The sequence below is a fragment of the Alligator mississippiensis genome, chromosome 2 (genome assembly GCF_030867095.1).
Source record: "Alligator mississippiensis isolate rAllMis1 chromosome 2, rAllMis1, whole genome shotgun sequence".
Classification (NCBI taxonomy): domain Eukaryota; kingdom Metazoa; phylum Chordata; order Crocodylia; family Alligatoridae; genus Alligator; species Alligator mississippiensis.
The window spans coordinates 5,167,884-5,186,351 of NC_081825.1; the positions used below are offsets into that span (position 1 = coordinate 5,167,884).

The 18,468-nt window shown below is 47.2% G+C and overlaps 1 protein-coding gene across 3 annotated transcripts in view; it reads right to left on the bottom strand.

The window, feature by feature from the left end:
• SFXN5 (sideroflexin 5) overlaps positions 1-18,468 on the bottom strand; it is a 196,478-nt gene that overhangs the window by 137,421 nt on the left and 40,589 nt on the right. Inside the window, exon 2 of one of the 3 annotated variants that reach the window (XM_059721418.1) lies at positions 17,307-17,347. The exons of the other annotated variants lie outside the window; for them this stretch is intronic. The gene's annotated coding sequence lies outside the window, so the exon portion shown is untranslated. The remainder of the gene's footprint in view (positions 1-17,306; positions 17,348-18,468) is intronic. 3 annotated transcript variants of the gene reach the window in all.

Sequence of the window (18,468 nt, forward strand, 5' to 3'; positions counted from 1 at the left end):
CAGATATTGGATTTATTTCAGGTCTCAGTGTCCCAACCTTCGATTTGCATCAAAACAGGTTCAGGACAATCGTTTACACACCAGCTTAAATGGCAATTAAATTAGTCACAAATGGCCTGGGTGCGAAGTTTTCTCATAGATACTTCACAGGTACTCAAAGTGGGGCAAAGGATTTGTGCATCTGTAGGATCCCAGGAGAAAAGGCTTTGACTTGAGAGAAATCCAATATCTGTTTTTACCCTAGCTGCCGTGGTCCAAGGCGGGGGTGGCAGGCTTTAAGCTCCCCTTTCGGCTGACATGTCAGATGCAACGGGCAAAAGTCCAGAAGAAAAAGGTAGTTTCCACACAAACAGGCTGAGTATTTTGGTCCAGGTAAACGATGATGTCAATTTATCCCAATATTAGTGCGCTTTCCTGCTGCAGTACAGATACTGTCAGAGCGCTGGATTGCTGTCACTTCCCAGAAAGAGACATTACAAGCGGCACCCGATGAGTCACCAAAAGATTCTGTCAGCTCATTTTTCACATTTTGTTAGGTCTAATTCATCACCACCATCTTTCTTCAATGGCTTCAGCAAGCCCAGTAGCTGCTTTTGCCCATCAGTGGCTTGTTCCCAACAGCAAATCTCAATTGAAGGTAGGGACTCCATTTGGGCTCTCTTTCATAGATGTTAGGGTCGGAAGGGACCTCAATAGATCATCGAGTCCGACCTTGGTCATCTTAGGCTGCAAACAGACGTTGACTTTGTGCCGCCATAAAAACTTTTATGGTGGCACAAGAGCTGAGTGAACAGACATCATAGCCCTTTGTTGCCTGGGGTAACCCTGACCCACCTGTCGCTCCAGGCAGAAACTCCCCCAACCTCATGGAACTGATTCTGCGAGGGAAAGGGCCCTGGGTGCCCTAACCTGATTTGGGGTGTGCGTTTAGTCAAGGAAACCCCCACTTACGGATGAACTCGTGCTGGGGCACAGGAGAATCCCCCAGCTGGGGATATCCCAGGCATGTGTCTGCACCCTGGTGGGAAAATCGTTCCCTTGGCATGGGTTTGCAAAAGCAGAGGAGGGAGCTCCCCTAGGAATTCCCCCTCTACTTTCACATGGCCCCAACCCAGGGTTGGCAGCATAAGTGCGCTGGCACACAGCAAGGAACCTTGTCTGCCTATGTCCTTAGACCAACACGGCTACAACCCAAACCCTTGGCACACAGCATGCTTTTCTCACTGGCACGCACAGGTCAGGGCACCGCATGCAAGCAGAAGAGGGTATCCTTAGCAGAGTTCCCCACTCTGTACTTAAATCCCCTGCTGGGAGATCCCAATGCACCGATATGGGGGCGCATCTGCAAGCAGGGGTTTCTCTGTTTGAAGACACATACCTCAAGTCAAGATGGGGCACCCATGGCCCTTTTCTCCCCCCAGAATTGGCCCCCTGAAGCCCTGGGAGGGGCAAGGGACAGGCCCTGTGTGATGACAGCTCCAGCGATGTCTGTTAGATGCCTGTGAAGCAGATCAGCTGTGCTATGACATAATCGCAGCACAGCTGGTAATGCTCCAAAGATGTCTGTTTTCAGCCTCAGAGATTCAGCCAAACTCTGATCTCATTTATGCTACTGTACATTAGTAAGCTCACTCCAGATTTAATGGCGCTACCTTACACTGACGATGATTTCAGAAACAGACCTCTTGCAGACTACTTGAGGCTGGTCTTCTACAACGGGCAATCATTTTCTCCGTAGGCTCTAGTGTACCTTAATAATTCATACATTCATTAACAATTTATACATTAGTCACTCTGCAGTTTGTGCCCTCTCTGAGGGCTTGATACCTTCCAATTTTGGTGCAAGTAACAAGTTTGTTCCTACTTGGATTTGTACCAACGAACCATTAGAAGAAGAACAGAGAGACCCTTGTTGCTAGACTTTATATTCTGTGTGGCAACCCACCTCTGCCTGGCCGCTGTCATCCTAGAAAGTTGCAGATCTGCCCATTTCATGACAATATAGACCAGAGGTGGGCAAAATCCAGCCCCTGGGCCAAATTTGGGCCTCCAAGGGATTTTGTCCAGCTTGCAGTGGGTCCCTCAGTCCAAGCACAAGGGGCAGCTCAGCCCATGGCATGTGCAGCCAGTCCTGCCATCCCTGGGTGCACAGAGGGGTCGTGGCAGCACAGCTGGACTCACTTCCTGGCAGGCCCTGTGGCAGCAGCTCCTTTCGGCTATTGCTGCCCAGGCACCCTGACCCTGCACCCACCACTGGAGGCAGGACCTGTGCAGGAAGGGTGCACAGCCTGGCAGATGGGATGGGGCTGTTGTCAAGCAGGGAGTGGCATCTGGGCAGGGTCAGGATCATGCGCCAGTGGTAGTGCGGGGTCAGGGCCTGGGGCAGAACTGTGATCTGCTCCCCATATGTCCCTGCAACGGGCACTGGTTTTGCAGGCGGGGGAGTATGGGGAGCACATCACGGCTCTGCCCTGGGCCTTGGACCCGCTCTCGGAGGCAGCTTCTCACCTGCCCACAGCCCCATCCCATCCGCCTGGCCACATGCCCTGCCCATGTGGGTCCTGGCCCCTCTCCATGGAGACCCTGGGATTGCGGGGAGGCGACAGCATATAGCCAGGGCCCAGGGCAGAGTCGTGACCCGCTCCCTGCATGCCTTTGCCTGCAGAACAGGCACTCATTGCAAAGGCATGAGGGACGCAGACTGTGGCTCTGTCCTGGTCCTGGCCCCATGCTGTCATGGCCCCAAGATCCCAGCTCTGGCCCCCCCCACTTCCAGATGCTGCTCCCCACCTGCCCGCAGCCCCATCCTAGCCATCTAGCCCAGCGTACAGCGGAGCCACTTAGGGAGTTCGGGTGAGCTGTTGGAGGGACGAGTGCTGACCTACCCACGACAGCTCACCAAAACTCCCTAAACGGCCCTCCGGCCCAAACGATTGCCCTCCCCAGATATAAACATGTCTGTGAAGGAGCTAATTCCAAGATTCATCTGCCAGAGCCTCAAGGAACGGTTTCAGAGCAACTCAACCAGATAATAAAGTTTCTACCCATCATTTCCAAAACTATTCCTCTCTTCTGAGAGTCAAGGATCCTTGCTACTTTATTATTAACCTACCAGACTGCTCCATAGGATGAAACATGAAAGCTTGTTAACAGAAATCTCTCCAATGGTTACTCGCAAGGCCTGGGGAGATACCTCAAGCCATCAGATAACTGGGAGTCTGCGTAGGTTGGGAAGGGGGCTTCAAGTCGGGAATAGAGCATTTGCAGCCTCCTCCCAACCAGCCACCGCAGTCACACGAGGCTCCAAGAGCCCCAGGTGCAACAAAGCGGTGGTCCAACCCCCTGGCTTCCTGCAGGCTGGGCGTTTGTGTCAGGCAAGCTGAGGCTTGGAAGACCCAGAGCACAGCTGAGATACAGGCCTGAGAAACCCTTGGGGTCCAAGCTGCTGATTTAATGGGTTTAGTTAGGAGGGACTCTAATGAATCGTAAGGAACACTTGAAAGTAGCTCTCCACTTCATACATACAAAGATGTGTCAACCGCAAATCTATCCGTTAAGATTTTGAATTGTAAAAATTGCAAGTCTCATTTACATAATTAAAAAGGAGTAATCTCCTTTTTGTTAACTGCATTAATATTTAGCATCCTGGAGACAGGACTGTTTTCTGTTCACTTGGTCTATGCCAGGAACGTTTGGCAAAACTTTCCCATTGCTTCGCCCACCGGTGTTTGCAACACTAGAGACCTAGAGCCACTCGCTCCACCCCAAGTAAGCACTGCCAGTGAAGCCTTGCTCGCCTCTGATTTAATCCGGATTAAAGTCCACATGTAAACACTCTTACTCCACAGTAAGCTATTGCCTATGAAAGCTTATGCCTCTCTGAGCCAGTTAGTCTCTAAGGTGCCACTGCATTTTGCTTTGTCTTGCTCCAAAATATGTGTTCCTTGTTCATCCACAACGATGGGTTAAGAAAACAAGAAGAGCACTTGATTATTCAGAAACAGTAATGAGGAATAAAACCATGTATGGACAAGCCTGAAAATCTGTTCCCAGTAGGGTAAGAGAACCCAGAGTACTTAGAGGGAGCGTCTACACATTCATTAACGCGCCTTACATATGGCACTTTCAGTTTAGTACTTCCTTAATATAAAAGTACTAACTGAATGAGCAGTAACTAGAGTTACTGCACAAGAGTGCTGGCACACGTTTTTTAGTGACACGTACTGCGTATTAGCCTAATAACACTGTGCAGTAGGCTATTAGCACAGGTTTTAACTGCCACGTTATTGCGCAGTATTATTAGGCTACTGCACAGTAAGCGGCTCGTGTAGACGTGCCCAGAACGTAGGAAGCGAGCAGCCAACCTACAGTAGAATTGGCTCAACTAACGGGAACAATTTCCCCTAGTATAGACAAGGCTTTGAAGCACATCTTTGGTGATGGGGGAAGGAGGAAGGAGTGAATCATTTTTAATCATCTCTGCTTCTCTGGACAACGAAATTACAGTTCCATTTGGAACCTGTTAGTCCCCTTCTCTCACCCTTTCACAAGATCCCACCTGCTCCTATGAAGTCTCAACTTTAACAAGATAGCAGTCTTGAGTTTGCACCCAGTCAGAAAGTGCCGGTTGTATTTCACTCTGGAAGCTGTAAAAGATTTATTAGAACAAAGCCTGGATTATCTATCCCATGCTGAATCCCAAACATTTCAGCAAAGCGTCTGCAATGTATTATACGTCAGGACCTAAACCTAAACTTCCCTCGCTCCTTCTTCTGTCCTGTCATCTGCCGCCACTGAGAACAGTCCAGCTCCATCCTCGTTGGAAACACCCTGCAGGGAGTTGAAGGCTGCTATTAAATCTCCCCCCAGTCTCTTCTTCTCTGGGTATATTTAGTCTGGAGAATAGAAGACGGGGGGGGACGGGGGGGGGGGGATTTAATAGCAGCATTCAACTACTTGAAGGAGGGCTCCAAAGAGGATGGAGCTGGACTGTTCTCAGTGGCGGCAGATGACAGGACAAGGAGCAATGAGCTCCAGTTGTAGCAAGGGAAGTTGAGGTTGGATATTAGGCAGAATTTCCTCACTAGAAGGGTAGTAAAGCACTGGAACAGGCTGCCCAGAGAGGTGGTGGAGTCTCCATCCTTGGAGGTTTTTAAGACCCGGGTAGACAAAGCCTTGGCTGGGATGATCTAATTGCGGCCAGTCCTGCTTGGAGCAGGGGGTTGGACTAGATGTGACCTCCTGAGGTCCCTCCCAACCTGAATTTTCTATGATTTGGTTTGCATACAAGAGCCAGGTGCCATCATGTACATCACCTTTCAGAGAAAGTCACAGAACAAAAGAAAGAACAATCCCCTTAGAAAGTAGAAGACAGCTTAACGGTGCAATCAACCAAGTTTCCATATCAAAGGCATAAGTTACTGTGCCTGGAAAGTACACTGAGAAACATTTCAAATAGACTGCAAGGCCTTGCAGAAGAGGTGCTATGAGCTTAACAATAAATATTAAAAACAGCCGCACTAAATTAAAGTTCTCTCTATGTACATTAACCCAATGCCTCCCACACTGTTAACCTCAACATTTCTCAGAGATCACCGCATACCTTCAAACTTGCTACCAAAAAAATCACTAGAAAGGCTGGTATCTAATGCAATCCACAAGCTAGCTACAGACCACTGCAGTACACAGAGCACTGTTTGGGAATCACGGCATTAACTAATGGAGATGTGTATTGCCAAATAGTTAAAATAAGATGCTAAGAGACAGGTGATGTCCCACATCTGCCACTGAACTATGAATCAACTTTCCAAACTGACTTTAAATTTTGGGTGCTCGCTTACAACACCTGGGACTTATTACCCAGAGGTGTTGAGCTTCCATTGTCTTCAGTCTGACATGCAAGTGCCTAGTGCCCCTTGAATGCCAATGGAAATGTTGTGGAAGTTGGACGCTTGCTTACTTTTAAGGTGTCTTTGAAAATTCCAGCCCAACTTTAGGCACCCAACATTAAAAATGTGATCCTTAAACTCCTTGTTCTTGTATGTGTCTATGTAAAAGATGGTGATACTATTGCTCAGTCTCTGGAGGTGGCAACAGGTTTAATTAATGGCTTATAAAGGCACCATATGTCTTCAACTGGAAGGTGATATGGGAAGTCAAAGATAGTTGCTGTCAGTGCATAGCTCTGTGACATCCAGCACATGTTAAGGACAGACTTCAATTTGAGAAGCAATATTAGAGGTGCCACCACCTTGCCCTTGGTTCACAGTGTTCTTAGACTGTTTTCAGTGCCTTCAACAATTTTTTTCTTTTTTTTAAGAAAGAGATAGAGATGGAGGCTCCTATTACATCTCCTCTCAGTCTTCTCTTCTCCAGACTAAGTAAGACCAGCTGAAGGAACTGGGCTTATTTAGTCTGCAGCAGAGAAGACTGAGGGGGGGATTTAGTTGCAACCTTTGGCTACCTGAAGGGTGGTTGCAATGAGGATGGAGCTGGGCTGTTCTCAGTGGGGGCAGATGACAGGACAAGGAGCAATGGGCTCAAGCTGCAGCAAGGGAAATTGGGGTTGGATACGAGGGAAAACTTTCTACAAGGAGGGTAGTAAAGCACTGAAACAGGTTATCCAGAGAGGTGGTGCAGTCTCCTCCATCCTTGGAGGTTTTTAAGACACAGCTAGATAAAGTCTTGCTGGGATGATGTAGTGGGGGCTGGTCCTGTTTGGAGCAGGGGTTGGACTAGCTGAGGTCCCTCCTAACCCTCAGTGTCTACGAGGGTAAGACTGACCAGCTGCCTGGACTAGGCATGAAGTCAACAGAGCACTGTTTCCTAACATGGCGTTTGGGGCTCAAAACATCAAAGTCAGCTACAACCTGACTGATAAAACTTAACATCCTACCGAACCATATGTGTCAAAGATGCATGCTTATATTAACAAGAAATGGCTTATGGAAAAATACGATTTGATTAGCTGAGGTGAATGAGCTCCGCTGGCTCTGGTCACCAAAGTCAAATGTGTCTGCAACCCTTTACAAAATGTCTATGATCTTTTAACATGTTGAACGTCTTTGCCTTTTGGCCCTTCTGTGAAACTGTGCATAGGCTGCTAGAGCTGGGTGGTGCAGTCACACTCTTCCCAGTATAGTTGATATATATAGGGGAAAGATTTCTAATCAACTCTCTCCCAGGGATTGCCTTCACTGCTAACTTGAACAAGAAGGCCACACAAACCCACAGCCTATAAACTTTCTCTTCATCTAGCTCAGATGGTCCCTGTAGGACTTTATGCCCCTGTGCCTAATGCCTTTTACCTTGGAGCTCATATGATCCATGAAGTCCGAGCAAAGTCAGCAGGAATAGCTCGACATCGGTGTACGCAATCCTGCATCTGATGCCCAGGTGAATCAGCAAGAATGCTCTGCAGTGAGACCTTGGCACTGTACCAGTTACCCCAGTGGAAATTGCCCATCCTTCCCATCTTCAGTATTGTGAAGGCACGGTGGCATCGACGTGCTGGCCATTTGTCAGAATCACAAAGCTGCCAAGCAACTCTGCATATTTAGGAGCCTGTGCTCATTTGAGAGACCTGAGGATTTCAATAGCTGAGGTGGTGTTGGCAGAGCCATGTGGGAACACTGACACGGTGCCTGCTTATACCGCATTACTGCAAATTAAGCGCCTGACTCCCCCCTGAATTACACCGGTGTAAACCAAGAGTCACAGCGCCGAAATCTGCAGCTTGACGCTGGCGTAAAATGAGTGCTGAGGGCAGCAGAATTAAGTCCTAAATGATAAGATGAAAAAAAATTCATAGCACTTAGATAACACTTTACAGCTTCACAGGATTTGATAAACATTAGCTAAATAATCCACGCAGTGTCCCTACAGGAAGCATTTTATAGAAGAAGAGGAAAAAACAAATAAAAAAGGTTATTTGGTCCAGAGTCAGAAGAACGCAGACGCCACTAAAAATACATGATGAGAAGACTGCTGGTTTCCAGCACAGAGTGGTCACTGCCAGCAAGGGCCACACCATGCTTTCCTATTTATCTGCCTACCTAGGAAGATAGGGTGCTTTAATATAGCACCTTGCTACTTCCTCTCCCTAATTAGAAGACTGTCTCTTCTGCTGTGCTGCCACTCTGAGCTTGCTGGAGTCTCAAAATCTAGAGCTTGGGTGACAAGGCTACAGACTTCCTATCCTCTTCTTTAAGAGAAGCAGGGATGTATCCTCCCCAGCATGATTCCCTTTCTTTAGAGGCTTTCGCACCAGGAGTAGTTTTGGCATCATGTTTACTGGAGCCATGCTGATCCACATGGCTGGACCTCCTACACTGTCTTTGGGTACTGCCAAAGTTTTGAGGGTCGGTGCTGCTGTGGGTAGCGTGGTCCTTCCTATTTGGAAGGAAAGGGCAGAACGAGATGTCACCTCCAGCCTCCCCCTTCTCCATCTTCACCCAGCTTCTCTGCTTACTGCCCCTCAGCAGTACTAAATCAGCCCAATCTCAACACTGCACAACTATGGCTGCACTGCTTACGGTCCAGTGCACGCAGAGCAGCGTGGCGTGGTGGTCAGCCTCTGCAGCGTGCATGTGTCCCACGTGAATTCAAGTCGTATGGCTTTGGAACAAGCAGCTGTGCAAGGATGTAACCGAGCTTTAGTTTGCATGGGATGAAAGCACATCTCTTCTTGGGACATTTTAACTTCCTTGATTTTCCCTTGCAAACGAGTCCCAAGTCCCGCTAGTGCTTGCAGAACACACTTCAGGCCCGGTTTCCAGGCTGTGCTTACCCCGGCATGCGAACAGCCCTGATGCTACAGCCAGGAATCAAAAAAAAGGAAGAAATAGGTACCACTGCTATCTTTGGAAAGGAAAGGGATCAGCAGGACAACAGATATAGAGCATTCTGATAAAACGTAGGCAAGAGACTGGAGGCAAAAAAGGAAGAAAAGTACAGTTTACTGCAAATGGACCTCTTCGCTCTTCATCAACAGTGTTAAGAAAAAGCTATTATTCACCAAAAGGGATGCTGTTTAGACTCCAATAGATTCATTGTTCTCTGCTGTGTCTGGGACAGCAGGAGTGGCTCTTCCCGCTGCTAACATGATTGAAGGAAGAACACAGTAATAAATATATGCCCATTAAGCTGGTGAGTCTCTTTTCACTTCACTGATACTAATAGGGAAGAAATGAAACAGTTTCAAAACAGCAAGTTGCCAAAACTGCATTTGGAAAGGATGGGAGTGAAAAAAAAAGTCACAACTGACACACCACAGTGCATGCTCAGCCAACGTGCCCAGGAGGGAGAGGGGGAGAGCGTCTGGCTCTGGAGGAGGGGAGCACGCGTTTTGAAATCTCGCATTGCTCTGGCTGTGGATCATCCCATTTCTTTCCTTGATGCTTTTGTGTTAAGGTGGAGGGTGGGGACAGGAGGTTGAGATTTCAGCTCAGGTGCTCCAAAAGGTGATGAACTGAAAGAACATATATTTTACAAAAGAAGAAAAAGGTGGTGGTGGTTTCTACCCAGGCGCCACAACGCTAATGTGATAGGTGTATTAAGAACATGTAAATGTTTCCTTTACATTATGGGATTTATGGCAGCCCAAATGAACTTGTGTGCTACAGGCATACAGGAACAGCACCACAGAACTGATCCCACAGAACTATATGCACTTAACTAGAGAGAGAGGAGAATCTAGCGTGTAGGGTTTTTACTTAGGACCTGGGAAACCTGAATTTCCATGAACTTCTTGTGAGACCCTATGGCTGTTTTTCACCTTTTAAACAGATCTGGTTCGCATGGCAGAGAAAACAGCATGCAAAATTGAGGTGTGTTTAGCTTTTAACCTTGCAAGTCGTCATCCAATGCACAGTGAGCCAAGTCCTCCTGCTCCACAGCTGCCTTGGCAGTGCCATGCAGCGGTTCTCTGCCCCTCTCTGATGGCTAAGTCGCAGATAAAAGCATGGGCAGCTCCACAGAGGTCTAAAGCAGTGGTGCTCAACTTCTTGCCCAGTGCATTGGACTGTGTCATCCAGACCGTGGGGCTGGGCGAGCACGCTGGATTGCACTCACAGACCGAACCCATGCTGGATCCAGCCGCAGGCTGGAAGGTTAAGAAACCAATGGTCTAGAGTAAGAGAGATGGTCCAAGTAATATCACTGTAGATAATCAAGCAGGAAATTATGCGCATGTCTCTTCAACCTAGACCACAAGACCACCATCCTGTTCCACTTACCGGGTTTCGATGTGGAGTTAAGTGCCTAAATGAGGTCCTGTTCCACCTTGCTCCAGACCCTGGAAAGCAATTAACACGAAAAAGCAGCTATGTTCCTCTCCTCCTCAGCACTTTCTTGCAACTTAGTCAAGACGAGGATGACAGCTTGTTACACAAGTAGAAAAGTTAATGTTTTTTTCAGGCTCCCTACTGCAGAAAAGATGTGGATAACTTGGAGAGAGTCCAGCGGAGGGCAACGAAAATGGTTGTGTGGCTGGGGGACAGGACTTGTAAAGAGAGGCTGAGGGAACTAGGCTGATTTAGTCTGCAGAAGAGAAAAGACTGCAGGGAAGGGGGATTTAATAGCCTTTAGTATCCTTTAACATACTGCAGGGGGTTGCAAAGAGGATGGAGCTGGACTGGTCTCAGTGGGGGCAGATGGCAGAAGGAGCAATGGGCTCGGGCTGCAGCAAAGGAAGTTGAGGTTGGATATTAGGAAAAACTCTCTCACTAGGAGGGTGGTGAAGCACTGGAAGAGGTCACCCAGAGAGGTGGTGCAGTCTCCATCCTTGGAGGTTTTGAAGACCCGGTTAGACAAAGCCTTGGCTGGGATGATGTAGTTGGGGTTGGTCCTGCTTGGAGCAGAGGGTTGGACTAGATGCGACCTCTTGCGGTTCCTTCCAGCCCTCATGTTGTAAGAGTCTAAATCTGGGCAGGATGGAATAGGCTTACATGTAGGTGCCAATTCCTACCACAAGATCTGGCTAAAGCCAGGCCCAGGCTGGGGCCTCTGCATGGTACCATAATGCACATATGACAGAATAATCATTTAGTTCCCTTACCGATGCGAGAGTAAGGAGCCATTTACATGCTAATTTGCTCAAAAGGAAGTCAGGACACAGAAGGTACAAAGGGGAAAATGCGTTTTGCTGGACATACTAGGTACAGCGTTTGTGGGGGACGGGGAAGCTATTGCACTGGAGGCTGTTATTGTGGGATTGGTCTTTGCAGAGAAAGCAAAAAGATTGAAGACGACAAAACATCTAGCACTCCAGGGAGGTGGGAAGCAGGGATATTGCAGTCCTTAAAATGTGTCTTGAGGAAACAGCGCTGATTCCTTAATGCAGTCCTTTAAATAGCAGACTGACATTACTAGGCCTTACTTAAGTCATGCCTGTCTGGCATGCTCTTTGCAAGGGGGACCCATTTTCCCTGTAAAGCCTACGTGTGCAGCACTGGGCACAATAACCCCCACACCAAAGCAGCTGTGCTGTAAAACAGGGCTTCTTTAAATCTCTCCCATGTCGCTGGTAGCCACCGACTGCTGCTTCTCTTAACTTTTACCGCGGCTGACATGCCAGCATCAATCTGTTCTTCCAATCTGTGCTGGTCTGTTGGACAGGTTGGAAAAGGGACTCTTGCACATAGAGGACACAGATGCAGTTGTACAAATTAGCCAAACGAGGCAAAGAAGCCTGGGGATAAAGGACGAAAGCCACAGTGGTACGTCTGCAGTTGGTGCAGCCTTTCGAGCACTGGAGCACAGATGCATCCGCCAGTCCTCATGTACAGAAAATGCCCACTTTTTAAGAAGCATGCCACTTTGATTCGTGTTTTTCAGCCCACGGATACTGCAGCTGCTATCCTTATACAGCAGTATTCCCTCGCGCAAAAACTCATTTTGTTCTGGTGAAGGCTCCCCACAGGAGGCAGTTTGGGAATTGGCTGCCCTGTTTCACATTGGATATGTTACAGTCTATACCTTCTGCTGCAAATTGGCTCCAAGCACACTTGTGTGTATCATTTTCACCTACCCACTCTCAAATATCACCAGCCACCGGTCTCAAGCGAAGGGCCCAATTCTGCTAGCCTGTGAGAGTCAGTGGGAGCGTTCACAGAAAGGTCTTGCAGGAATGGGCCATTTATGTGCGACTTGTTACCGCTCTCTCATGGCCTAGCAGACTATAATGAATGCAAATAAAAAAAAGACTTTGCGATACTCGAGAAACGGGAGCTCACATGAGCCAGGAGCAGGTGGAAAGCTGACAGGTGTCAAGGGGCACTCCAGGCTACGAGACAGTTCTGCAGCTTTCTTATTAATCTTTAACAGGACGACGAGGCATGACAGGAAGCTTGAGATCTCATCAGTTCCATTTTAACTTTTCAGAATAAAGTTTTCAGTCCTAAACCTCTTGCGAGCAAGACATTTCCACATCAGCCAGGTTCGCTCTTCTACTTCAGTGACTCGGGAGCCCCAGACAAAACCACGTCTCACCCAACGCAGAAATCCAAACAGACCCATTGACAGGTTAATACCAGACCAAATGGTGAGTTTCTTTGCACCACGGAGGACACTTTCTTCCAGGGTTTTATTAAATTGAATGAAACTGGCTATTCATATTTATCCGAACAGCCATGACTAGCAAACGTTACTCCCAAAACAAGCTGGACAGCTCTGCTGGGGGTTTATTGAACGTACTTTGAGCACTGAATAAGACAAGTGGTCAACTTCACAGCCTCTTCCATTTTAGACCTCAACATGCCTAGTAAAATGATGCCTTGCCTTGTCTTATTGGAATAGGGATCCTCAGCATCGACCCCTGCCTGCACAGCAAATGCAGGGGTCTGCAGAGAGCGTTGCAGAGAACCTACACACCGAGCAGAGAGGAACCTAGGGATAATCAAGAGAATAAACACTAAGCACAAGGCTGCGTCTGAACACCCACTGCCTCCTCAAAGCTTGCAACCCGGAGTCAAGTGCTTGCATTTATTCCCATAGCATCCACTCCTCCCAAGAGTGCAAGGCACCTATCTGGCAGGCGCTGGTGGTTTTGCCACCCCTCTTATGCATAAAAGCCTACCAGGTAGAGCACTTGGCCTGGAAGTGGAAGACCGGATTCTAGTTGTCCTCAACCTGTGGGGATTCAAACCCACACCTCCCATCTCCCACCTCCTAGGAGAGCATCCTAACTATCTACAGATTAGGCTGGATAGGGACATCTTCTGTTTCTCCTGTGGAGACCGTGCAGCCAAAAAAGGGCAAGACTCATGGGGCCAAAAATAAAAAGAGAGGAGACAAAATGTGGTCTGATTCAGCAAGTCCAGTGAAGGCAGCAGCGGGAGGTGGTGGTCCTAGGCTCTAATTCCTGCTTCCAGGAGAGTCTAATGAAAATGCATAGGATAAAGAACAAGTAAACCTGGCACTAGGAACTGGCTGGGGAACAGGGCTGCCATGGAGAGCAGAGGAGTCAAAAGCTGGAGAGGACAGCAGATAGGGAGGAGCTGAGCTGGGTGGCAAAAGCTTGTCCCATTACTCAGAAGTTTGAGACCGCCATTTTTCCCCCACTTGACCTTGAAACAAGCCCAAGAACCCTTGAATGTTTTTTTTTCCATTTAAAAAGAAAAAAACCCCACACCCATACCAGGGAGCCTTTCCGTTTCAGAGCAGGCAACAGCTGCGACGGGGACACTCTTTGCACATGTTGCAGCTCCCAGCCAAGGTGAGAGAAGAGATTCAAACCTCATTCTCCCCCAACCTGACACAAGTATCCGGACCACTAATCCATGGGCTGTTGTGGGTTCAGATAGGCTTTTTCTTTCAAACAAGAAATTCCACCCTTGTTGACACTGGGACAAAACATGTGCACATAGTTTTTGAATTAAAAAAAATAATACCCCCCCCCAAAAAAACAAACCCAACTTTTCCCTACACAATGCTTTTTGCCAGAAGATTTCTAATCAGCTCCAAAAGGGAACATCTCCATGGAAGGGGAGTGGAGAGAAAAGGCAGAGGGAAGAAAACAAGGGCTGGGAGCACCAGAAATTCAACGTCCTTTATCCTTCTTTCTCTGTGGGCTACCCCAATGGCGAATACATGTAAGAGGTTGCCATAGGAGAACCTCACTAAAGAAACAGGGTGCAAAGAGGACCCGAAGTTTCTAAAAGTCCAAGAAAAAAAGCCATGAACTGCAGCGATCTTTGATGTAACAAGAATCTAGCAAGTGGTCTTCAAGGGAACATAAAGGCACAGGAAGATGAAAGTAAGATATGAAAAAAAAGGGCTGAAGGTGGTCATAGGGAAGGATATAGGAAACGGGAAGGGTCTCAATGGACATCGAGTCACACATCACTAGCAGCACAAAGTCAAGACATGGCAATGGGAAGAAAAGGAAAGAGGGAGCAACTAGGGAAAGACAGGGAGTGGGGAAGACAGCGAGCAGAAGAAAAGGGGTCGGGGAAGGACGACCACCCCATGAGAGGAGTCAGGAGAACAAAAGTAAGCGTCTATACAGCCTGGCGAAGCGAGAGCACCATATGGAGGTGGCAGACATTCAACTAATGCAAGTGGGAGCAAACTGGCTGGAAGAATCTTGTAACGAGATCTGTCCTGATGCACATGCCAAGAGGGCAGTTAAAGTTGGATGCTGGCTGCAACTTTGACATTTCCCAGTCTTGAGCATTTCGCTTTGCATCTGTATTAATCTTGTTAGATGGAGCATTTTGCATCATTTGTTCATTCAGTCACAGGCAGCCAACCTGTGAACCTTCCCACAGACAGTAACAAGAAGCGTTTCCTCCAGAAGCTACCTCACAAGGACGGATGGTCAGGCGAAACAGAAGCAGAGTGCGGGTAAGGCTAAAGAAAATCATCCTGTGTGGAAAGATCCAGGGCTGCTCCACTTCAGAACACTGTGAAGGAGAAATTCCTCTTTAAAAGCTCTGCCAAGGAGATAAAACTATTGAGAAAATATTTAACATTACAGAATTTTGGTTCAACTTTTATACTTTCATTTTTCATCTAGTGAGTTTATTTTAACAAGTAACAAAAACAAATTAAGCTTAGCCATGGTTATGCTTTCAGCTATAGCCCAGGCATGTCTGGTGATGGCCATTAAATGGGGGGGAAAAAGTATTTTTGGACACTTTAGGGTTTAGATTAACATAAAGCTGAACACTCCATCAAAATAGCCAAGCCAAAGATTTGAATATGGTGTTTAACTAAAAAAAGCTATTCTCTGATCTTGAACCTCATTATTTTCCCCCTGTGGCCTGTTCAAACAACTGATCACTTAAAACTTTTGCAAATCCCTTACCTTGTAACACTTCTATTTGCTATAGAAGGATTACCAGGTTTTACTCCAATTAGGAAGACCAGAAGCTCATGCAGGCTCTCTCAAGTCTGACACAAAATACATGACAATTATTAATAACGTTGTAAACACTGTAAAACGTCCTTCTTCACTTCTCATCAAAGCCTCCTTAATTAAGACACTTAGTTCTTTATGGCAGACCTGCAGCTGAATCCTCCCAACACGAGCCCAGACAAAGAAAATGCAGCTGAACGCTGAGTACCTGCCCCAGCCTTTTTGATGCATAATTGTAGTGATGTGTACCAACCTATAGACTGTCTAGTCTATGGCCGACTACATGGCTATCAGAAAGACAATGTGATCTTTTACAATCTTTTACTCCAAGTTAGCAAAATGTCATCACCACTTGAATGAAAGGAACATCTCCACAAAATGTGGCAATGTCCTCTTTCTAAACTAGTCACTATAGAAGGTGAAAGTGCAAGCAAATAATTTCTGATAAACCTAGTTCCGTCCAGACAAGAGCAGCAGTCAGGACACGCACAAATTAGACACCAGGTTGGGGGAATATCTTCTTTTGACTTTCTTGTTTCAACAGTAGGGAAACTCTGAGTGCAAGCAGTCTACACCCTCAAAACCCTTCTCCATTGAATAAAGCGATTGGCACATTGTATGCTCTGCAAATGGATCAGGAATTAATGATATGCTTACAGCTGTGTATATCTGGCACACTCATGTTGGATTTAGGAAGGGCAAGCTTTCCATCCGGGCAAACCTCCCCCTCAACTTTTATTGAAGAGATCATCCAAAACTGATGCACAGATGGAGTGAGTCTAATGGCAAATCTTGTGCCATGAAAAGCCAAAGTTTTAAGCCCAATCTACTTTCAGCAGCCTCATTTCCATCTCAAGTTACAAGGGTCATACTTTTTTCCAGCCCAAAGACAAAGAGGTTTTGGCCAGATCTGGAAACAACTATGAAGGCAAGAACCTTTCCCCAAGATAATTCAGACACTGTGTAAAGCCCAAACTTTATGATGACAAAAATTAACAGTTATGTTCAGTAACAGGTTCAGGTCACACCTTCTCCCCGGGCTCAGTGGCTGCTTCTCAGTTTCCTCCTCCAAGACTGCTCATCTCAGTCTAGATCCCTCCTCCAGAGAGCCAGGTCTTTCTTCCCTACCCAGATGGGTAACAAGCCACCTGCCCTAGTGCATCAGCAGAACCCATTTCTCATTCCCCAGCGTTATCAACACCTGATAACGGGGTGGAGCATCCAGGCCAACACTGTCAGCCTGTTGCACAGTTTTACTACAAAAAAGTTATTTTTACATCCATGTGTTAATTTTTTCATTTCAATATATTTTCAGCCTCCCTTCCCACCCTGCTCTGTGCCCATACATTTATTTGACACCTGAATTCTTCTGACTTGTTTAGTAAAAATTCACATCACACTTGTAGTGCCGTGACTGGAAGGATACATGCAAGAGAGAACAAAGAAGGAATGGGTTTATGCAGCTTGCAATTAATTCTGTGTGCAGCGTCAGCCTTTCATTGTGCAGAATGAAAAATTTAGGCCAGTGTCCGAGTGGCCCAATACACTGACTATCCTCTGGTTCAGTTTCACACTGGGGGTGGAGAGTCATAGCTGCGTCCACGTGCAGCCACCAGAATATCTGGCAGCAGATAGCAAGAGGTACAACCACCAAGCCACCAGAATGTGTGCCCATTTGGCAGCTCCCCTACAGCCTTGGTGCAAGGGCAGCCTGGGATGGCACTAGATGCATATTAGACTGCGGAAATCACCTGAAGGCATAGGAGAACCTTTATGCACCTGTAGCTGATTGCTGGTTAATGACAGGAGCCTCACTCCACTTGGTAGAGGCACTGTAACTCTGCCAGCAGAGCAGGGGGTTCCTGCCACTACAGAGGGTCTTAGCGTGGGAACGGACTCAGATATGTGGTGCAGGCTAAGGTCATGTTCCCTACTGTGCAGCTCTCACCTCTTCTCATTTCCTCATACTCAGCCTTCCACTCAAGCTATCTGAAAGAAAACCAAGACAATAACAGGATCAAAGAACCTGGAAAGCAAGAAGTGTTCAGAACAAACACTTGTGGTGTTAGAGGGGCATTTTGCCACTAGGGAGAGGCTCGCAACCAGAGCGGACAGATCTGCCTTCTGTGAAACTGCATGATGTACTTACTCCCAACACAGTGAAGAATGACTACAGAACGAGCCACGTTCTAAACTAAATTAAAACTTACTGCCAGCCCAGCCTTCCTGCTATACATTCTTCAGGTGCAATGCATGAGACAAATCATTTAAAAACATACTTGGTGTACATGCCGGGAAGAGTGAAAATGGCATTGCTATTTCTGTTGTTATATTCTTGGGATATATGCCAATATGATTGCTGCAGGCCAAATAAGCCCCTGTATATACAGACCCATCCAATGAGGCCCTTCCAATCTTTTTCTATTGAGCTTGGCTATTTATATAGCATCTATCATCACAGCATGCAACTAGTGTGCAATCCTCATGAGTGCCCAGGGTAGGTGCTGTTACCCTAATGTCAAAAGGGGGACCTAGGACACAACAGGCATAGCTATAGTATGGGGGTGGCATGTCCAAGCCATCCGTTCCCAAGGATACCCCATCCACCTGCTCCCACAAGCACGAGCCAAATCCAGAAATTTGCTGGTGAAAACAGCCCAGGGCACTGCTCCATGACTGCTTCAGCTCAGTCTTCAACAGTGAGGTTGTAATTGCCTTGCAAGCTCCAAGTGGCCTTGCTGGCATATTTGAAAGTATGGGGTGTGCGCACAGGAGCAGATATGCAAGACATGGTCGGGAGTGTCAAGCCAAGGTGCACTAGTCCAGGGTGGATCTAAAAAGCTAGATCCAAAAGTGGGTCTCTGTACTGCAGAACTCAGCATTGCAGCACTTAGCTTTTAGGTGTCTGGATCCCCCAGCCTGGAATCCAGATCCCAGATCTAGGCTCTAGGTTTGCCACGTAGTATTTAAGGAGCATCAGTGGGCTCCAAAGCCAGTACAGAGTGAGAAGGCAATATGGAAATGCTAGGAACAGCAATGTGCCTAGATCATACCCATCTCTAGGGTTTAAGCACTTTATGCAGAATGGCAGGGAGGAGACGGTCTGTTTT